We start from the raw sequence: 19,609 nt of genomic DNA, 5'->3' as shown, positions 1-19,609 counted from the left end.
ACGAGGGCCAAAAAAAAAATTTGTTTTCAATTATAACAATTAGGCAAAGCTGAAGATGAGTGCTATGAAGAAAAGTGAAGTAGAATAAGGAGATTTAAAGAATTTGGAAGAAAGTTTCTCTTTGTTCATTTTATAAGTGGTTAGTGAAGGCCTCTCTGAGGAGGTGATGGTTGAAGACAGCTGAATGAAAATGGGGAGGGGGAAGAGCGTGCCATAGACAGAGCATTCTCTTAGGGAGAATAGCAGAATTCCATAGAACTTGGCCTGACAGTAAAAGAAATCATTATACGGTTAATTTTCAGGATTGAGCTGCAGATCGTTTGATACTTTTCAGACACATTTGTCTGATGATTAATTTTATTTATTTATTTTGAACTAAGAATAAATTGACATGTTTTATTAATAGAGGAGCCCTGTCCTTTCAGGCATGATTGTTTATTGATAATAATGAGCCAGTAATTAAAATTTTAACTGGAAGTAAATCGGCCCTAAGAGAAAACTCAGCCGCCACCACTCAATTTTCCCCTCTTTTACTAAGTTTTTGACAGAGAAATTAAGGCTTAAGTTACGCTAGTCTGATCTTTTTCCCTCTTTGAAGATGAGAAACTTTCATTTTAAAGAGTGTAGGGGCTATTTTCTATTCAAAGCTAAACCTTGTTAACATTTTGGTGTTCATTATTCTGAGGGTTTTTTTTTTCCTGTACATAGTGTAGAAATTTTTTTAACTTAAAATATTAGGATTATCATATACATTTTCCACATGTCTTTCTTACTTACTAATATATGGTACTCATGATTCCTTTTCATTAAATATTCTTCTAAAACATCATTTTTAATAATAGAAATATTTGAGGATTTTTATCTCCCATTCTCACCTACATTGGCTTTTATCTTTTCGTTTAACCCTTTGCTAATTTGGAGGATGAAAAGATATTTCCATTTTTACACTTTACTAGTGAAGTTGAACTTTTTCATGTTAATTAATCCTTTTTCTATTATTTTTTCTTCTATCTTTTCTACCAAAGTACTTCATTGATTTATAAAAGCTTTTTATATATTAGGGTTATTAACATTTTTGTCATATGTTACAAATATATTTCCTAAAATATATATTTGCTCCAGATTTTTAATTTTGTTAATAAAATTTTTACCCACAAAAGTTTAATATACAATTTTTTGCATTTTTTTCTACTGTTTGTTTCTGTACCATGATTCCTTTAAAAAAGGCCTGGGGAGATTGTGAGGAAAAAAAAAAATCCCTAAGTTGACTGGAGAGGCCTGAGGAAGGGAAGGGAAAAAAGTATTAAGTCAAGTGTTTCAAGAAGGAGTAGACAGACCTGGTCTTAATTCCATCTCAGTATAACTGGACAAGTGTAAATCTCTCAGAACCAGTTTCCTCTTTTGCAGATTGGGGAGAATAATCGTTTTCCAGCAAAGTTGCTGTGAGGACTAGATTTTTAAAATTTAAAGCACCTCTCTTGAGAGGTAGTGGGTATCCAATAAGTTGTAACTATTACTAAAAGGGAAGGTGTCCCAAACTGGTGCTTCTCAAATGTTAATGTCCCTATGAATCACAGGGCATCTTGTTGAGTGCAGATTCTGATTCAGTACACCTGAGGCAGAGCGTGAGGGTCTGCATTTGTAACAAGCTCCCAGATGATGCTGAGGCTGGTTGAAGGTTCTAGAGTCTTCCAACAACGGGAATCCCTGATGGGGAATATTTAAGAACCAATTTAACAACTGACGTCTATTTTCAAAAGAATTGTGACTCTTAGAATTACACAGAATTTGCAAGATAGAAGAGAAAACTATCCCTTAGAGGATGAAACTGGAATCTAAACTTATGCCAACCAGGTCAATGTTTTACCAGATGAAATTTAATTACAGTCCCTGTTGCTGTCCAGGGAAGCCAAACCTCAGATGGATAGAAAAGTGTACATAAAGAATAAAGGAAAAGATGTAGTGGTCAAGTTTTCTCAATGACCTCCTTCTCAAAGGCCCACCCAAAACATCCATCAAAAGGAAATAACAACAACAAAAATTGAGGCCTTTAGAGGAAATAAACTGCAGTACTCTGCATGCATCTTTCCATGATGCAGTGTTTTCCAGCCTCAGCCAATCAGGAACATCACCTGGGGCATTTGCTCCCACTCTTAACACCTCAGAGAGTTCATGGAAGGGGAGGAAGAATGCCAAGATCTATATTTCTAGACAGAAATGGTTTGGGAACCCCTGCCTTACTGCATTCATCTCCTTTCTTGGCAGTTTAGAATTTATACCAAAGAGGAGTTAACTGAACATAGTGAACAAAGGATCTGCTGTGAAAAGAACTGGATGACACTCAGTCACCGTGTAACCTTGAGCAATTTACCCATCCTCCTTGAGTCTGAGTTTTTTCTCATCTGTAAAACAAAAATAATGAAATCCTCTACATAAGTCATTATAGAGACCAGATAAAGTAATGGATGTGACAGCCACTTGTAAACTGAACGCAAGTGTGATTTCCATAAATGCATGCATTGTGTTAAATCTTCACTGAACAAAGCCATTAAGATTGTTCCTTGAAATCTAAAAAAAAAAAAAAAAACCTGGTTCTGACGAACCTAGGGACAGGACAGGAATAAAGACGCAGACATAGAGAATGGACTTGAGGACACGGGGAGGGGGAAGGGTAAGCTGGGACAAAGTGAGAGAGTGGCATGGACATATATGCACTACCAAACGTAAAATAGATAGCTAGTGGGAAGCAGCCGCATAGCACAGGGAGATCAGCTCGGTGCTTTGTGACCACCTGGAGGGGTGGGATAGGGAGGGTGGGAGGGAGACGCAAGAGGGGAGGAGATATGGGGATATATGTATATGTATAGCTGATTCACTTCGTTATAAAGCAGAAACTAACACACCACTGTAAAGCAATTATACTCCAATAAAGATGTTAAAAAAAAATTGTTCCTTGTGGGTTTTAGTGTGGGATTTTATACCCATAGCAAGGAGGAGTCCGTAAACAAAATGTCAAGCTGAAATAAAACCTGGCTACAAACCCAACTTTGCCTTTCCTTGTTTGAGCCACTCAGGGAAAGATGGCAATCTCCCAGTACTGTTATCTCAACTGTAAAACGTGAGGATGATTAACTCTTTGCTCCCCTCTCAAAGACGTGGAATGCTTTGTAAATGATGACGTCTGGAGGTGTCTTATAAACTCTAAAACTCCATACACATTGTCTGATGCCTGCCTGTGCAGGAGCTGGAAAGGACAAAGCATCCGTTGTCAGATCCAGTAATACACCAGCCCTACCCCACCTAATCCCTGCCCTGCGGGGCAAGAAGATCTGCTGACGGGAGGGCCTGCATCTGAGCCACGATTTTCCATCAGCGGTTCAAGGGACACCAAGGGTACTCAGAGTTCCTGGGGCAGAGGTCAGTCCCCTGGGGTGGAGTTGAGGGGCTGCTGCTCAGCAAAGGAACAGGTTGACCTGTGTGCCTGGGCTCTTTGCAGGTTCCCAAGAGTTCAGTGACAGAAGGGGCCACACGTTCTCAGTGCCGCTGGCTGAAACTGTCATTACGCCTCAGATTTCAAGAGTGGAACCACAGAATCTGTGCGTGGGAAGAAGAATGGGGTCGGATACCTGTAGAGTCCAGCACAGACTTATTACGGGACTCGGAGTGGGGAAAAGCCTGACAGGTAAAACTGCTCACAATGATTAAAAGTGGGGAAGTGAGGACAGCTGTCTGGGAAGATAAAGAACGCCACTCAGAGATGGAAGTCGGGATGCAGGGGGCAAGAGACGGTGAGCAGAGACGGTGAGCAGACAGGAAGACCAGACGAGCACCAGCGCTAGTAAGTGGAGCATGGGCCGATCAGCTGCTTCCATCCGTGACCACGTCCGGACAGGAATTCTAGAGAACCAAGGAGCTGGGCTCAGCAGTGAGGTTTGGAAGAGGTAAGTTACGGAGACTCATAGCCCCAAAGAGCAGCCTCCAGATGATTCTATTTTTCAGATTTTTTTCAAAGCTCTCTTTTTCCTACCAAATCTTACTCACTTAGAAACCAGCAAGAAATGTGGTATCACATTTATTTACAAACCTAAAGGTAACAATTCCTACATACTTTCCCTTTCATGACATATTACATTCAACAGGATGAGCCTTAAAAAAAGAAAAAAAACTACAGGGTGCATCTTAGGGGGATGAAGATCTATTTGTCAAGAAAACTATCGCTTTAAATTAATCGTTCTCAAACTTTAGCTAACGTCAGAATCACCTGGAGGGCTTGTTAAAGCACCGAGTGCTAGGCCATACCCCCAGTTTCTGATTCATTAGGTCTGGGGTGAGGCCAGAGAATTTACATCCCTAACAAGTTCATAGGTGATGTCAAGGCTGCAGGTCCAAAGACCATACTTTGAGAGCTATGGCCCCAGCTAACTGGGAATCTTTGACAGGGAGAGAAATAAAAACACAAAGCATCTCTACTGGCAAATGCATTCCCTCATCATTATTTTCCTTCCAATCTTTAAGTTGAAGTTCAGAAATGTCAACCCCCGCAAGCACATCACTTGGCTAACTAGTTACTCGCTTTGTAGAAATAGTCATAGAAACTCTAAGCGTCATCTGAAAATAGAATCATAGTGGTTCACTGAACTAGAACCACAGCGTTAGGTGGAGGTCACTTGAATGCTCTTAGGGGCTGGTGACATTAAGATCTATCCCCTGTGAGGACAGGTCTGTCAAGGGCAAGGAACACAGAACGCCCTCGCTTGGACGATACTTCCTGGTATGTTACCAAAACCTTGCTCTCTCAACCCCATGTTAGAGAATTCATCATTCAGGAAACAATCCCTCTCAGTACTATATAGAATCTCCTTCCTGAGGAGACAGACTCTAAGATTTGGGACATTCCAGATCCTTGCTCCCAATCGAAAAATAACGCAAGCCACGTATATAACTTTAAATTTTAAAAGTAAAACTAAGCAGATGAAGGTAATTTTAATAATATATTTAATCTAATACACAAATATCACCTCAACATGTAGGCCCTGTTAAAAAAAAAGAGATATTTTTACATTCTTTTCTTATACTATTTTAGAAGTCCAGGGTGTATATTATAGCACATCTCAATTTGGATTAACCGCATCTCAAATGTTCAATAGTCACATATGGCTAGTGGCTACCTCGTTGGACAGAGCAGTTCCAGATGATATTTTCTTGATGAATTGGATTTGCCTTTGATCTTAGTAGCACCAACTACTTTTAATAATTATTTTCCCTTGCACCATCAAGCTCCAACAGACTCCCAAGACTGTCCCCGCTCTGGCTGCCCCTGAGAGTGGCTCTCTGTCCAGAGAATAACTGGTACCATGTCCATTCCCCCACACTTCCATAGAGATGGCAGGTTTAGCTGGACATGTGGCTACCCAGAATAAACACTGCATTTTCCCTTGCAGCTAGGTGAAGCCGTGAAACTACTTTTTAGTCAATGAAATGTAAACATAAATTCATGCAGCACCTTCCAGGAACCTTCTTTTTTTTTTTAATATATATTTATTTATTTATTCAGTTGTGCTGAGTCTTAGTTGCAGCAGGTGGGCTCCTTAGTTGCAGCTTGCTGGCTCCTTAGTTGCGGCATGTGAACTCTTAGTTGTGGTGTGCATGTGGGATCTAGTTCCCTTACCAGGGATCAAACCCGGGCCTCCTGCATTGGGAGCATGGAGTCTTATCCACTGCGCCACCAGGGAAGTCCCCAGAAACCTTCTTGAAGAAAGAGCTGGCATCACCCTTTTCCCATCTCAACCTCCTTCTTCCTAGCGGCTGGAATGAAAACCAGATGTCTGGTATTACTGCCACGACCTCATACCATGAGGTGACCTTGGAAATGGAGGCTACACCATAGTCTAGGAGCCCATTTCCTGGGGATTTCGTAGAGCAGAGCCTATGTTCTGACTTTAAAGTGAGAGAGAAATGAACTTCTACCACGTTTAAGACAATATTGTTTATCCAATTTTTACAGCTGAACTTAACTCGTCATACCTAACTCACGTGCCCACCCATTCATCCCTGGCTTGTAAACATGTCCCAGGTGGAGATCCCTGGGAAAGAGGAACTCACAGATGCAGTGTGCATTTTTAGCACAAAATAAAACTAATAAACTGAGTGCTTACTTTAACAGACCTTATGTTTTTATTCCTTTTAATGCTTACTACAATCCCCATGTATAAATAAGGAAATCTAAAAGATGTTAAGTGACTTGTCCAGGATCACACTGCTAGGAAATGGTGAAGCCAGGATCTGAATCCAGGTCTGGATGGCTTCATAAACCATGTTCTTTGCTAGATGTATCCTCATTGGTAGAGTCTGAGCCACAAAACAGGAGAGAGAATGGGACATAAGTCCAGTTTTTCAAAATAACAGAAGTACTAAATTCAAACTTGAATTCATACTCTTATCCCAGCAAGATTCAATCAGTAAAAATGTGAGTCAGCTGTTCTTAGCACTTTGTAAAGCACTTCAGGTGAAAGAGGAACATCCATTTAAGCCGATTTCCCCCAAAATTCAACTCCCTTTGGGGTTCTCGCACCTGTCCAGCTGTTCTTTTCGTCATCACTTTAGCACTCTAAGGATTAAAAAATGGTTCTACCTAGAGTAAAACGTCTGATTTACTGCATTTCTAACAAGTCCATGTTAAATAAACATTTTTAAGAATGGTGGGTTTGGGAATGCCTTTGAGTGGCAGGGAGTGGAAGGAGACTTTTGGAAAAACAACCTTGAGCCAGAAGTCAGAAGAATTTTCTTTTTATCAACCTCAACTCTTTTTCAGACGATGGAGAACGCAAAAGGCAAGGAGTGAAACTCCATAGAGAAGTTGGGGGAAGAATACGTGACTCTCAAATTCAAACCTGTTGTCAGCAAAAGCTGGAGAGAAACACCTAGCTTCAAGCAAGCCAGTGCCTCAGGTTCACCAAGCACCTCCTCCCTCCTCGAAGGGGACCAAATGAGAATCATCTGTGAAGGATGACAAGGCTGCTGTGCACAATAGAATGCTACATGCAACGAGAGCCTAAAACCTCCGAAGAAGATACCTCGTCCTCCATTACCCTCTAAACTGCCACCAGTCAGCCTGCTTCCCCGACACCTGGTGTGGGCCTGGCATCAGTGACAGCTGAGCAGAGGTCGGACGCATTATAAGCAACTCTCTGAATGCGCTTCCCCAAATCAAAAGAATATTCCTATCACAGCAAAGGAGGCCAAGATCCAGAAATTCATAAAGAAGATCAAAGGTGGACTAAGGGGAAACGTATCTAGAAAGATCTAAGAAAAAGATGTGCTCTGAGGGGACTGATCCTCTGGCCTGAGGAGGGGAGCCTGCACTAGAAGAATCTCCCGCTCTCACTGAGGGAGCTAATACCGTTGTAGTAACAACTTCAGCCCCAAGGCTATGCTGGCCTCCTGGACCAGAACTGCAGCCAAGGCCAGGATGATGGAGGCAACAGAATCGCCACAAGAGACTTAGGGTGTCCGGTGGGGTGTGGTCCACGGGAGAAGTCTCCCTGCAGACACAGATGACAGGGTACACTTGTAATTTCATGCTGGATAAGCCTGGGTTCCTGAGAAACCAGGGAGAGTGAGCGCCTCCTTCTTGCCCCCTGCCTGCAGTTTTCCAGTACGTTGTGCCCCATGTGTTCAGAGGGATGATGTGTTAATGAAAAGCCTCGAGTGAGACTAGGATACCAGGAAAAAGGGCACATCGGTGATTGTAGTCGTGGTGGAAAGGTTACTCTACACCCTCCACCCTTCCTGCTTCCAGGGCTCTGGACTGGTGGGTTGCAGATGATACACAAACATGTCTGCTTTGGGTTGGGATACAGAGACACTTACGTATAAAAAGGGGAAAACATTTCATTAGTTACCATTCATTCCAGTTAAGAAGATGAAAACATCTTTCGTATTACCAAATGTTTGCCCTTCTGAAGTGATAGAAGCGGCCTCAACAGCTTCTCATGGGAGTGTCTTCAGCTGAGCATTGTGAAGATGTCTAGTGAGGAATCAGCGATAATTTGTTTCCAGGCTGGATTTCCCTCTTCGGATACAGACCACCTTAGGAGCTGCTCTCTTCTAATTGTAAGTGTGATGACTTTGAACGGTTGAGCATTTTAAGCCAAAGCTGTTATTCCCTTCTTCCCTCCTGAAAACACATAATTCTTAACTTGGAAACTGTTGTTTTGTATTTTTCTAAGTAACCTGAGACTTCTGTGGTTCAGTTCTGGGCTAAAAATGCAGGGCCCTTTGCAATAGTATTTCCACTTGTAACTGTTGTGTATATTTCAGCTGCTTAAAAAAATGTTTAAGACTGCTTCCCAATCATAACTAAATAATACGTTGTATTTAAAATGTGTGTATAAAATAATTCATCAGCTATTGTGTTTAGGGGACTATATTCATTGCATGCAAATTGTTAGTTAACTTTCTGAACTCCAAGTAGGTTAAAGTCAGAAAGCATGATTTTCTTCTTCTGCATGATTCACTTTCAATTTTTTTCTTTACTACCTAAATTTATAAGAAGCACATTTCTGGGAATTTGGCCTGAAGGCAGCTGGGCGGCATTCTGGCTCCTGCAATAGACTTATTTCTCCACGAGAAGCACTCCCTCTACAGCAGTCTCTGAGGACAAGAGAATATTGCTGTGTCAGCGCTCACCGCAATGTTTAAAACGTTTACAGTAAGTGGTGGCACAGGGATGCTTGCAGCTAATGTCTGAAATTATGCATAGCTCTGGAAGTTTATCAATTCTAAAAAGCAGCAAATCTGAAGAGGCACTGATAGAGCAAACAGCTAGCCGAAATAATAGATTTCTTTTTTCCTAACATTTATTGAATATTTACTTTGTGCTGGGCCAGGGTTCATCACACGAGAGCTTCACAAAAGCCCTATGATAATATTAATTTTAATTTACAGATAATATTATTTTTTAATTTATTTATTTATTTTATCTATTTATTTTTGGCTGTGTTGGGTCTTCATTGCTGCACGTGGGCTTTCTCTAGTTGCAGCGAGCGAGGGCTACTCTTCATTGCGGTGCGTGGGCTTCTCATTGCGGTGGCTTCTCTTGTTGTGGAGCACGGGCTCTAGGCGCGCGGGCTTCAGTAGTTGTGGCTCTCAGGCTCAGTTGCTTCGTGGCATGTGGGATCTTCCTGGAGCAGCACTCAAACTCGTGTGCCCTGCACTGGCAGGCGGATTCTTAGCCACTGTGCCACCAGGGACGTCCGATAATATTATTTTTAATTTACATATTTTTAATTTAATATTATTTTTAATTTAATCTCTGTAAATTAAAAATAATATTGGGTTTAGAAGGTATTAATTACCCATGGTTTCACTGCTAGGAGTTGGAAGATGCCAGCCAACTTCCAGGCCTCTTTTATATGAGAGAGGAATAAATAAATACCTCTAGGGCAGTTTAAGGAATAAATATCTGTATAAGGTGCCTTCTGTTATATGTAGCTGAAATCAATTATAGCTGTTACATTTACCCAATTACAAGGGATTTCTGATACTACTTGTGGTTCTTCAAGCCCGAATCCAAACACCCTAGCAGACATTCTAAACAGCTGTAATCATAATGTACTCTTCCCAGTGTGCATTAAAAAAAAAAAATCAATAGCTATCTGACAATACAAAAGCTATATCACAGGGAAAAAAAATCCCAGTGTTCCAAGGACTTTTATAGGTATAATGACTGTATTTTTACCTGACCCAAAAACTGACCCCTACGAAATGATAAACATGAATGTGCTTAGAGATTTTCAATAGGACCGTAGGGAAAAGTTATTTCATTCATTTATTCATTTAAAAGCCATTTATTAAGTTCAGGGAAGCTATACAGATAAAAAGGTGGGCCCTACCCTCTAGGAGGCCCGGGTCTACCGAGAGAGGCATACAAGGAAACGGCCCAGGTGGGCCAGTGTGGGAGTGCTGTAGCCCAGCGGAGCCCAAGGCATACAATCCAGTGTTGAGCGAGAGTGGGAGGCTTCCTGGGGGAGGTGACGCCCAAGTGAGTCCTAAAAGCTGAGAGGTATCCATGGGTAAATCTGGGTAGGGGTTGGCAGAGGGTGCAGGGAGAGAGGCCAGGGCATGCTGGGAGAACTTGAAGCAGCACACTGTGGTGGAAACACAGGGAGGAGACAAGGCCACTGCAGCATATGGGAGCCACATCACGAAGGCCTGGCACCACGATGTGCGGATCACCTGGAAAGCTCCGCAAAGTGTGGAAGTGTTTTAGATGGGGAATACCATGTGAATGGTTGTAGTTTAGAAAGATCTCTAAAATGCCGTTCCCTGGGTGAGCTCTCTGACCCTTCCTGCTCTAACACTATGCTTCAAATAACTTGTGTGATTTTTTTTTTTAAATCGCAATAACTTGTCTGAATCTAGACTGATAGGAACGTGCAAGTAACATGTGCCCTTATTTGGGAAGCTAACTTGGCTCACTGAACATGCGTGCCTGATTCTGTCCTCTTGGGACGTGCCTGGTGGACATTCTTAAGTTGGGAAAAGAGATGCAGGCGAATCCTTTGGGGGTACCGATTCAAGCAGGCGCGAGGACTGGAGCTGAGAAGAGATGAAGTCTCAGGACTGGGGATTAGGGCTCAGTGATAGCATGTTATCAGCTATATGGCTGCAGGGACCGAGAACCCAGCAAGTGCTACACTCACCGCATCAGATTCCTAAGAGGGAACTCTCTTCATAGTTGAACATTATCTGCAGAGTTCAGGGGGTTTCCAGGGCATGGAAACGGGGTTGGACCCCCAGTGGCTCCTGGGCTAACAAACCCTAACCTGGGTGAGGGAAGGTGAGGGCACCTTCCCTCACCACTTCCACATGCATTGGCCAAAGGTGGTGGGTCCCTCCTCAGGAATCCCATGCCTCCTTTTACTGAGTAAAGAGCAGGAAGCCAGGTGCAAGGCAGGGACTGAACCTGCTTTGTTCACAACTGTATCCTCAGCACCTAGTATAGCACTCACTCAGCACATTGTAGGTTCTCAAGAAATATGTGTGAAATAAACAAATGTCAGTTAATTGTGCTTTTGCATATATAATAATAGCAAACCTATTGTTAACCATGTGTTCTAAGCATTTACAAGTATTTTATCTTTGAAACATTATAAGGGATATACTATTACCCCCTTTTTACAGATGAGAAAAATTAGGCACGGGGAGGTTAAGTGACTTGGCTAAGATCACACAGCTGTAAGTATAGAGTCTGTAGCAATAGAAAGAAAATAGTATTTGTTATATGAATTAGTATTTCTGGTTCCTTTGAGACCCCATTCATTTTTTCAGTTTGGGGCACTCGTAGGTGTGGGTTGTTGTTAAGGTAGCATTATTAACAGATAAACCTGCTCATCTTCTGGTTATGAATTGCAATTCAAACACTGGAAGAAGCGAAAAAGACTCAAGTGGGAGAAAACCTTAAAATCCTCCACCACAATCCCATGACTCTTAAAATAAGACCCAAACGCCCAGCCCTGACCTCTCTGATCAGGCCCCAAATCTGGTTTCCCTGGTCACTGAGGTCTCTGTCACGTGGGCCAGCTTTCCGCCCTCCTCACGGACGAAGCATCTGCTATTCTCACTGCCGCACATACTCTCCCCTAGGTTTTCTCCTGGCTGGGTAGCTTCTGGCATCCAGGTCACTCCTTGTTGAGGCCTTTCTGGAGCTCCCAGTCTAAAGAACTACCGCCAGCCCCCACCCCCCCTCCATCTGTCCAGTCATTCTCTCTCTATCCCATGAACCTTTATTTTCCCATGAGCTTTGTTTTCTTCATAACACTTATCACTAGCAGAAATAATCATTTGTTTGCTTGTGTCCTACTGTCATCTTACCACTTGAGACTAAAATCCATGAGATAGATGAGGGACACTGTCCACACAGCAGAGTGCAATTCGTACTTATCGAATGACAAGTGATTCCACAAATTACAAATCTTTGCCAAGCACTGACCAATACAAATCATATGAGAAAAGGAACCTCAGATTTCTGTGCGCTCATATCTATGCACCTGAATCATGTAGGATGAAATACCCAGGCCCTGAGGCTTCCACATCAAAGGCTCACTGACAATACCCAGTTGTCCCTAAAGACTCCTAAAGCACCCCCCTTGCAAATATAAGAGGTCAAATTGGGAACTTTGAGCGTGAGGCAGATGACTGTAAAATCAAACCAAGAGGTTTAGTAGCACCAAGGATGCTGGAAATCTGTGGGGCTGCTCCCAAGGTTCCTGGCGAAAAAAGAGTTGGTACCACCTCTAGGTATCAGCAGGGAGGGTTGTTGTTCCAGTTTTATATACTGAGTGTAGCATAAGATTTCACATGAAAGAAAAAAATTCCTTTGATTTAAAACAAAGCATAGTTTAGAACCATTTTTTTAAGTATAGTTGGTTTACAGTATTATATTAGTTTCAAGTACACAACATAGTGATTCAATATTTTTATAGATTATACTCCATTTAAAGTTATTACAAAATAATGGCTATACTTCCCTGTGCTGTTCAGTATATCCTTGTTGCTTATTATTGTGTACATAGTGTTTGTATCTCTTAATCCAGGGTTCCCCAACCCCTGGACCACAGACCAGCAGCGGTCCGTGGCCTGTTAGGAACTGGGCCGCACAGCAGGATGTGAGTGGCGGGTGAGCAAGCGAAGCGTCATCTGTATTTACAGCCGCTCCCCATCGCTCACATTACTGCCTGAACTCCGCCTCCTGTCAGATCAGCGGCCGCATTAGATTCTCATAGGAGCACGAACCCTACTGTGAACTGCACATGTGAGGGATCTAGGTTGTACACTCCTTATAAGAATTCGGGCTTCCCTGGTGGCGCAGTGGTTGAGAGTCCACCTGCCGATGCAGGGGACACGGGTTCATGCCCCGGTCCGGGAGGATCCCACATGCTGCGGAGCGGCTGGGCCCGTGAGCCATGGCCACTGAGCCTGCGCGTCCGGAGCCTGTTGCTCCGCAACGGGAGAGGCCACAACAGTGAGAGGCCCGCGTACCGCAAAAAAAAAAAAAAAAAAAAAAAAGAATCTAATGCCTGATGATCTGAGGTTGAGCTGAGGCAGTGATGCTAGCCCTGGGCAGTGGCTGCAAATACAGATTATCATTAGCAGAGAGATTTGACTGCACAGAGACCATAATAAATCAGTTGCTTGCAGACATATCAAAACCCTATCTGTGAGTGGCAAGTGACCATTAAGCCGTATCTTACGGAGCAGACTGGACATAAGCAACACACTTCAGGTGTCATTGTCTCCCATCACCCCCAGATGGGACCATCTAGTTGCAGGAAAACAAGCTCAGGGCTCCCACTGATTCTGCATGACGGAGAGTTGTATAATTATTTCATTATATATTACAGTGTAATAATAATAGAAATAAAGTGCACAATAAACGTAATGCCCATGAATCATCCCAAAACCATCCCCCCTCAACCATCCGTGGAAAAATTTTCTTCCATGAAACCAGTCCCTGGTGCCAAAAAGATCGAGGACCACTGTCTTAATCCCATACCCCTATCTTGCCCCTCCCCACTTCCCTCTCCCCACTGGTAACCACTAGTTCTCTGTATCTGTGAATCGGTTTCTATTTCTTTTGGAAACTGTTTCTTTAGAGAATTTCTCTTCATTGGGGACAGAGTGAAAGTGCTAGAGGAAAAAAATATTCTTTTTTTTTACTGAAGTCTTTCTCAATATTCAGAATAAATATTTTAAATGTTGTACTTCAGAGGTAGGAATTTTAAAATTTCAAGGCCAAGCACCCCTCCTGCAGGCCCAGGGAGTTGAATGCATTCACCCCTCCGTCCACCCTTCACTCCTCCCCAGGTGGTGGCTAGTGCCCAGTGCCGGCTCCAGGCAAAGCACATTAGAAATACAGGGCCTGCAAACGTGCTACTGATGTGGGTAATTTTTCCTGCGGGAAGAGAAACCAGGAAAATAATTGCCCTAGAAATAACTCAGTCCATGGGCATCCCTCGCCCAAACCCCACCAGGTGCCCACTCCTCCTAGCAGCTAATGCTGCAAGCCAGCATCCCAGAAGGCTTTGGTAAAAAGTCTGCTCACAGCCATCAGAATGATTTGGAACGTTTAGCTGGAGATAAACTCCTTCCCCTCATTTGCACCTCGTGCCTTCAGGCTCCCAAGGTGCCACTTCCCCTGCTGCTGCGGGGAGAGTGGCAGGGATTCTGTAGTCACTCTCCCTGGCAGCACCGGCCTGGGAGCACAGAGCAGCCGCCCCTCACCTCTGCGTGGTGACTGCCACCTCACTGCTGCTAGGCAAGAGATCATTGGTGGTGCTGAAACATGGCCAGGATTCAGAAGGATGCAGAGCAGGCATCTAAACACAGGGCTTTGGTGCCAGCATTTGAGCCCTGACAGTGGTGGGTTAGGGGCCAAGGTCACCACATAGCTCAGTGTGACCTCAGAGGTCAGGGCACCCTGCCTGTGTCCAGGCCCCCACTCACTCAGCTTCCATGCTTCGTGGATGCCACTCCTCCTACATACCAGCCTCTTGCTAGGGTAGCAGCAAGAAGGTGTTAGGTGACATTCAATCCTATATGGCATGCAGGTAGTGACTGCACATCACCCGCAAGTTGGATCGTGACAGTGGCAGCTATAATTAGGGAAGGGGATCAGCACAGCCTTCCGTGGGTACTGCCAGTACTGGCACCGGGGCTCTCTGCGTTGTGCCAGCCAGCTTATTGGTAGTGTAGAACTTGTTCCGTGCCAACTGGGAAAACGATCACTTTAACTTGAGCCAGGGAGAGAACAGCATCTGCTGTTTGAAGAACCACACCCTTGTGGTCTGACACTCAATTGGTTAATTGAATCCGAAGACCTATGCGTCTGTGTCTTTTTTTGGAAGTTGCTCCACCACCCCACCCTCTGTCACTGTATTGTCATTGCGGAAGCCCAGCGACAGCCCTAGTCCTGAGACTGGGTGTGTGCCACTGGGGACGGGGAGGGAAGGTTTTAAGTGGGGTACCACTCTCAGAAGTAGGGGCAGGCATCCCATTTCACAAGGGGCATCAAGAGACCAGCTAGCCCAGGCCTGTGTTCACAAAGGTCCTCAAACTTAGAATTTTGAAATGACCTGCAAGAGAAATTATATATACAGTCAGTGAGATCCCCTGAGAAGAGTGAAAGAAAATAATATTCAAGATGAAACTTTAAATTAGCATCCTCTTACTAGATGACACTGCATGGAGTGCAATAAGGTAATAATAATAATAATAATAATGACTGACATGTATAGAAAGCATACAAAGAGTCTAGGTATTTGTATAAAACTTACATTTAATCCTCACAAAAACCCGAAAAGGAGTTAATACTACGTCCCTTTTATAGACTAGAAACTGAGGTATAGGAAGACCAAATAACATGCCCAAAGTCACACAGCTGATGAGGTAACCTGGCTAATAAGTGCCAGGATTTGAACTCAGGCTATCTGAGCTCCAGGGTCCCTATGCTTCACTACTATACTATGATGTAATTGTTTTTATTTTTTTAATATTTATTTAATTTTATTTATTGCTGTGTTGGGTCTTCCCTGCTGCACGCGGGCTCTCTCTAGTTGCGGCAAGCGGGGGCCACTCCTGGTTGTGGTGGGCGGGCTTCTCATTGTGGTGGCTTCTCTTGTTGTGGAGCACAGGCTCTAGGCGCATGGGCTTCAGTAGTTGTGGTACGTGGGCTCAGTAGTTGTGGCTCGCGGGCTTAGTTGCTCTGCGGCATGTGGGATCCTCCCGGACCAGGGCTCGAACTCGTGTCCCCGGCATTGGCAGGCGGATTCCTAACCACTGCGCCACCAGGGAAGCCCAATGTAATTGTTTTTAAAAATAAATCCTTGGTAGTAGCACAATCACATTGCCATTCTGTGGGTTAAAAGCACCTACCTCTTAGCATGGAAATACTTGGCATTTCACCATTTTTTAATATCCCAAGAGTCTCTAAAAATGGAAGCACCCCAGACTCTCTAAAAGGCCTCAGGTCAGGCCAGCAACAGCCTGTCTTCTTCATGAGGATTGCTCGTACTTGAGAGAAAAGTGACACAAGTTCTGGATGAGGATGTTGAAGGCCCTGTGAGTGGGCCTTTCTCTATGCTACAGAATCGCATTTATGTGGTCATGTCAGTTCTTCAACTCAACGCTCTCAAATTAGGGATCAGGAGAGCTTCTCTGTACCTAATAACTGGTGATGCCAAGGCCCCTGAGAGCTCCAGTTCTGTTCCAGTCTCCCCGATGGAGTGGCAGCATCAGGGGGCCGTGCCAGGCACCCAGCCAAGGTGCTGGGAGGCATTGCCCAAATGTGAGCTCTAACTGACCTACAAAATGAAAAGGTGGCAGTTGAATTGGGAAATCTCTCAGCAACAGAGTCCCGAGTCTGCTGGAGGGGACCACTGTGTACAATTAGTATTTGATGAATGGACATTAGGATTTATTCACTCAAACCCATTACTAGCCCTCCCTGGGAGGGCCCTGTGCTGGACACTGTAGGAATGGAGATGAATGAGACACGAGAGCCTGGAACGGGGGCCATGAACACACAAACAAATCGCTACTACAGTGTGGTTCATGAAGCAGACCACGGCGTGTACTCATGCTGGGCAAACCCAGAAGAGGGCAGTTTTCATTCTGCAGAGGAAATCTGTGGAAGGCTCCATTACAGGAGCTGACATTCTCAGGCAGCCTCTAAGGATGACCAGGTGTTGACTTAGCCAAGCAGAGAAAGCTAAGTGAAGGACGAAGGGAGGCAGCGGGGACACAGGAGTAAAGGCAGGGCCCCTAAGTGCCATCCAACCCGTTATCACCTTCCTGCCTTTGAGCAAACTTCCTGTTAATTAGTCGATTTAATGAATATTTGCTGAGCTCCTGCAGTGGGACTCCTAATGCTTGAAAATTTGGGGGCACTACCTGGAATTCTTAATCAATGTTTGAAAAAGAACTAGGTGTTTCTGAACTAACTCTGATGCATGTTTATCTTCAGAAACTAAAGTCAGCAGGAACCATAGAACAAGTGCAGAATTGCACAAGTGCACATGCATACACACACACACACACACACACACCACACACACAGCTTCTTGTGAGGATGGAGACTGTGGAGGGGTTTAGAGCATTTTCACCTTCACGCTTGATTCCCTTCTTACTCTGACTTCTTAGATTATATCTGATGGGTTGACATCCTTTCTCGGGGACTGTTAGTAACAGATCATACTCCCAGCAGGGCCTTGAGACATGCCTGTCCCCCATCAGGGTGGCTGTAATCAGAGACAGAGGTCTGCATGAACAAGCACAGTGAGGCTGTCATGCCTTCTGTAGGGATTTCTGGGGCTGAGCTGACTCTTAGTTCTCTATCCCTTTATTCCCTCAATTACTGTAGAAAAAAATCTGCTTCCAAGAAGAAGCCAACCGTGCCCTACACCACACTAAGCTTCCAGGCCTGGCACAGGCTAGAGCTGCCAGAAAGAACTTTGAATGAAATTTAGAGTTTTAACTAACACCTTTGGCTGGATACTTTTATTCTTTTTTTATAGTTATTTTATTAAGTATAGTTGATTTATAATATTGTGTTAATTTCAGCTGTACAGCAAACTGATTCATTTATGTGTATATATACATTCTTTTTCATATTCTTTTCCATTATGGTTTATCACAGGATATTGAATATGGTTCCCTGTGCTATACAGTAGGACATTGTTGTTTATCCATTCCATATATAATAGTTTGCATCTGCTCATCCCAAACTCCCAATCCATCCCTCTCCCTTGGCAACCACAAGTCTGTTTTCTATGTCTGTGAGTCTGTTTCTGTTTCATAGGTAAGTTCACTTGTGTCATATTTTAGATTCCACATGTAAGTGATATCATATGGTATTTGTCTTTCTGACTCCCTTCACTTAATATGATAATCTCTAGGTCCATCCATGTTGCTGCGAATGGCACTATTTCATTCTTTTTTATGGCTGAGTAGTATTCCATTGTATATATGTACCACGTCTTCTTTATCCATTCATCTGTCGATGGACATTTAAGTCTCCATGTCTTGGCTACTGCGAATAGTGCTGCTATGAACATAGGGGTACATGTATCTTTTTGAATTAGAGTTTTGTCTGGACATAATCCCAGGAGTGGGATTGCTGGATCATATGGCAACTCTATTTTTATGGAAACTTTTATTCTTGAAGTGTTATCACATTTGTGACAACAAGTAACTGGAAAACCTTTCATTATCTACAGATGACCAGAAAAGTCAGGGGACCTGCCGTACACATACCCAAGAGCAGAAGGGAACTAGCTCCACTGAACAGGTTCAAGCAAGTGGTGGGAAAGAATTAAGTTGGTTTCTCTCTGTACTCTCCAAAGTTCTGTTCTTAAAATGTGATGTTTACCTACTTTCACCAGGAATTCTCAATATTCTGCTAGCCCAGCAGGTTGAAAGTTGTCATCAACACAATGGCTGGCTGGGTTCAAATCCCATTTCTACACTTACAGGTTTGCATAAAATTAGGCAGGATCGGGCTTCCCTGGTGGCGCAGTGGTTAAGAATCTGCCTGCCAGTGCAGGGGACACTGGTTCAAGCCCTGGTTCGGGAAGATCCCACATGTAGTGGAGCAACTAAGCCCAGATGCCACAGCTACTGAGCCTGCGCTGTAGAGCCCGTGTGCCACAACTACTGAAGCCTGCACACCTAGAGCCCATGCTCTGCAACAAGAGAAGCCATCGCAATGAGAGGCCCATGCACCGCAACGAAGAGTAGCCCCCACTCTCTGCAACTAGAGAAAGCCCGTGCGCGGCAACAAGGACGCAACACAACCAAAAATAAATTAATTAAGAAAAAAAATTAGGCAGGATGTTTATTCTCTCAATAGCCGCATAGAGCTTAGAACAGAGTCTGGTACATAGCAAATGTTCAGTCAATGAGGGCCAATGTCATCAACTTACTCATCAGAGACCTTGAAATTAATCAAAGTTTTGCTCATTAACCTCTAAAGAGAAAGAGGTTAGTAAACATTTGGAATCTTGCTCCAGCCAGAACAAGGCTGTTGCCACTAGGGGTGCGTCCCTTACAGGACAGCAACACCCTTGTTTCCAGATTTCTGCCTCTAGGACCCACCCAGTTCAGTCCCTGTTCATAGTCATTGCCAAGAAAGGCTTGTTGAGCAAGTGAGTGAAGGAATGCATGCATGCATGCATGCGTGCCTACTCTGCCTATGCTCTGGCCACCACGATCTGGTTGTTCTGGGGCCAGTTGAGTGGTTAGGATCTCTCATCTTTCCTTACCTTGAATCTACTGGGGTCTTCAGAAGCTCTTCCCAGCATGAGTGCCTCACTCCAGCCTCTGATGACTGAAAGGCGATTGTCCTAAGCAGCTGCATATCAAGTTGTAGCGTGTACCAGAATCACTTGGAGTGCTTTGCTGGGCCCACCCCAGAATTTCTGCTTCAGTAGGTCTGGTTAGAAATTTGCATTTCTAACAGTTTAGTGGTTTCTAGGTTGACATTTGCATTTCTAACAACTTCTAAGTGATGCTGATGTGCTGGTCCTGGGACCACACCTTAAGAAACATTATT

The 19,609-nt window shown here is 43.8% G+C and overlaps 1 pseudogene; it reads left to right on the top strand.

Annotated features, from left to right (window-relative positions):
* The first annotated feature begins 3,849 nt into the window (after nt 1-3,849).
* Nucleotides 3,850-16,356, top strand: LOC137208454 (developmental pluripotency-associated protein 4-like; annotated as a pseudogene).
* The last annotated feature ends 3,253 nt before the right edge of the window (nt 16,357-19,609 follow it).

This window comes from Pseudorca crassidens, chromosome 16, assembly GCF_039906515.1.
Source record: "Pseudorca crassidens isolate mPseCra1 chromosome 16, mPseCra1.hap1, whole genome shotgun sequence".
Lineage (NCBI taxonomy): Eukaryota > Metazoa > Chordata > Mammalia > Artiodactyla > Delphinidae > Pseudorca > Pseudorca crassidens.
The sequence above is the reverse complement of the archived record's forward strand: the minus strand, read 5'-3'. Positions and strand labels throughout refer to the sequence as shown.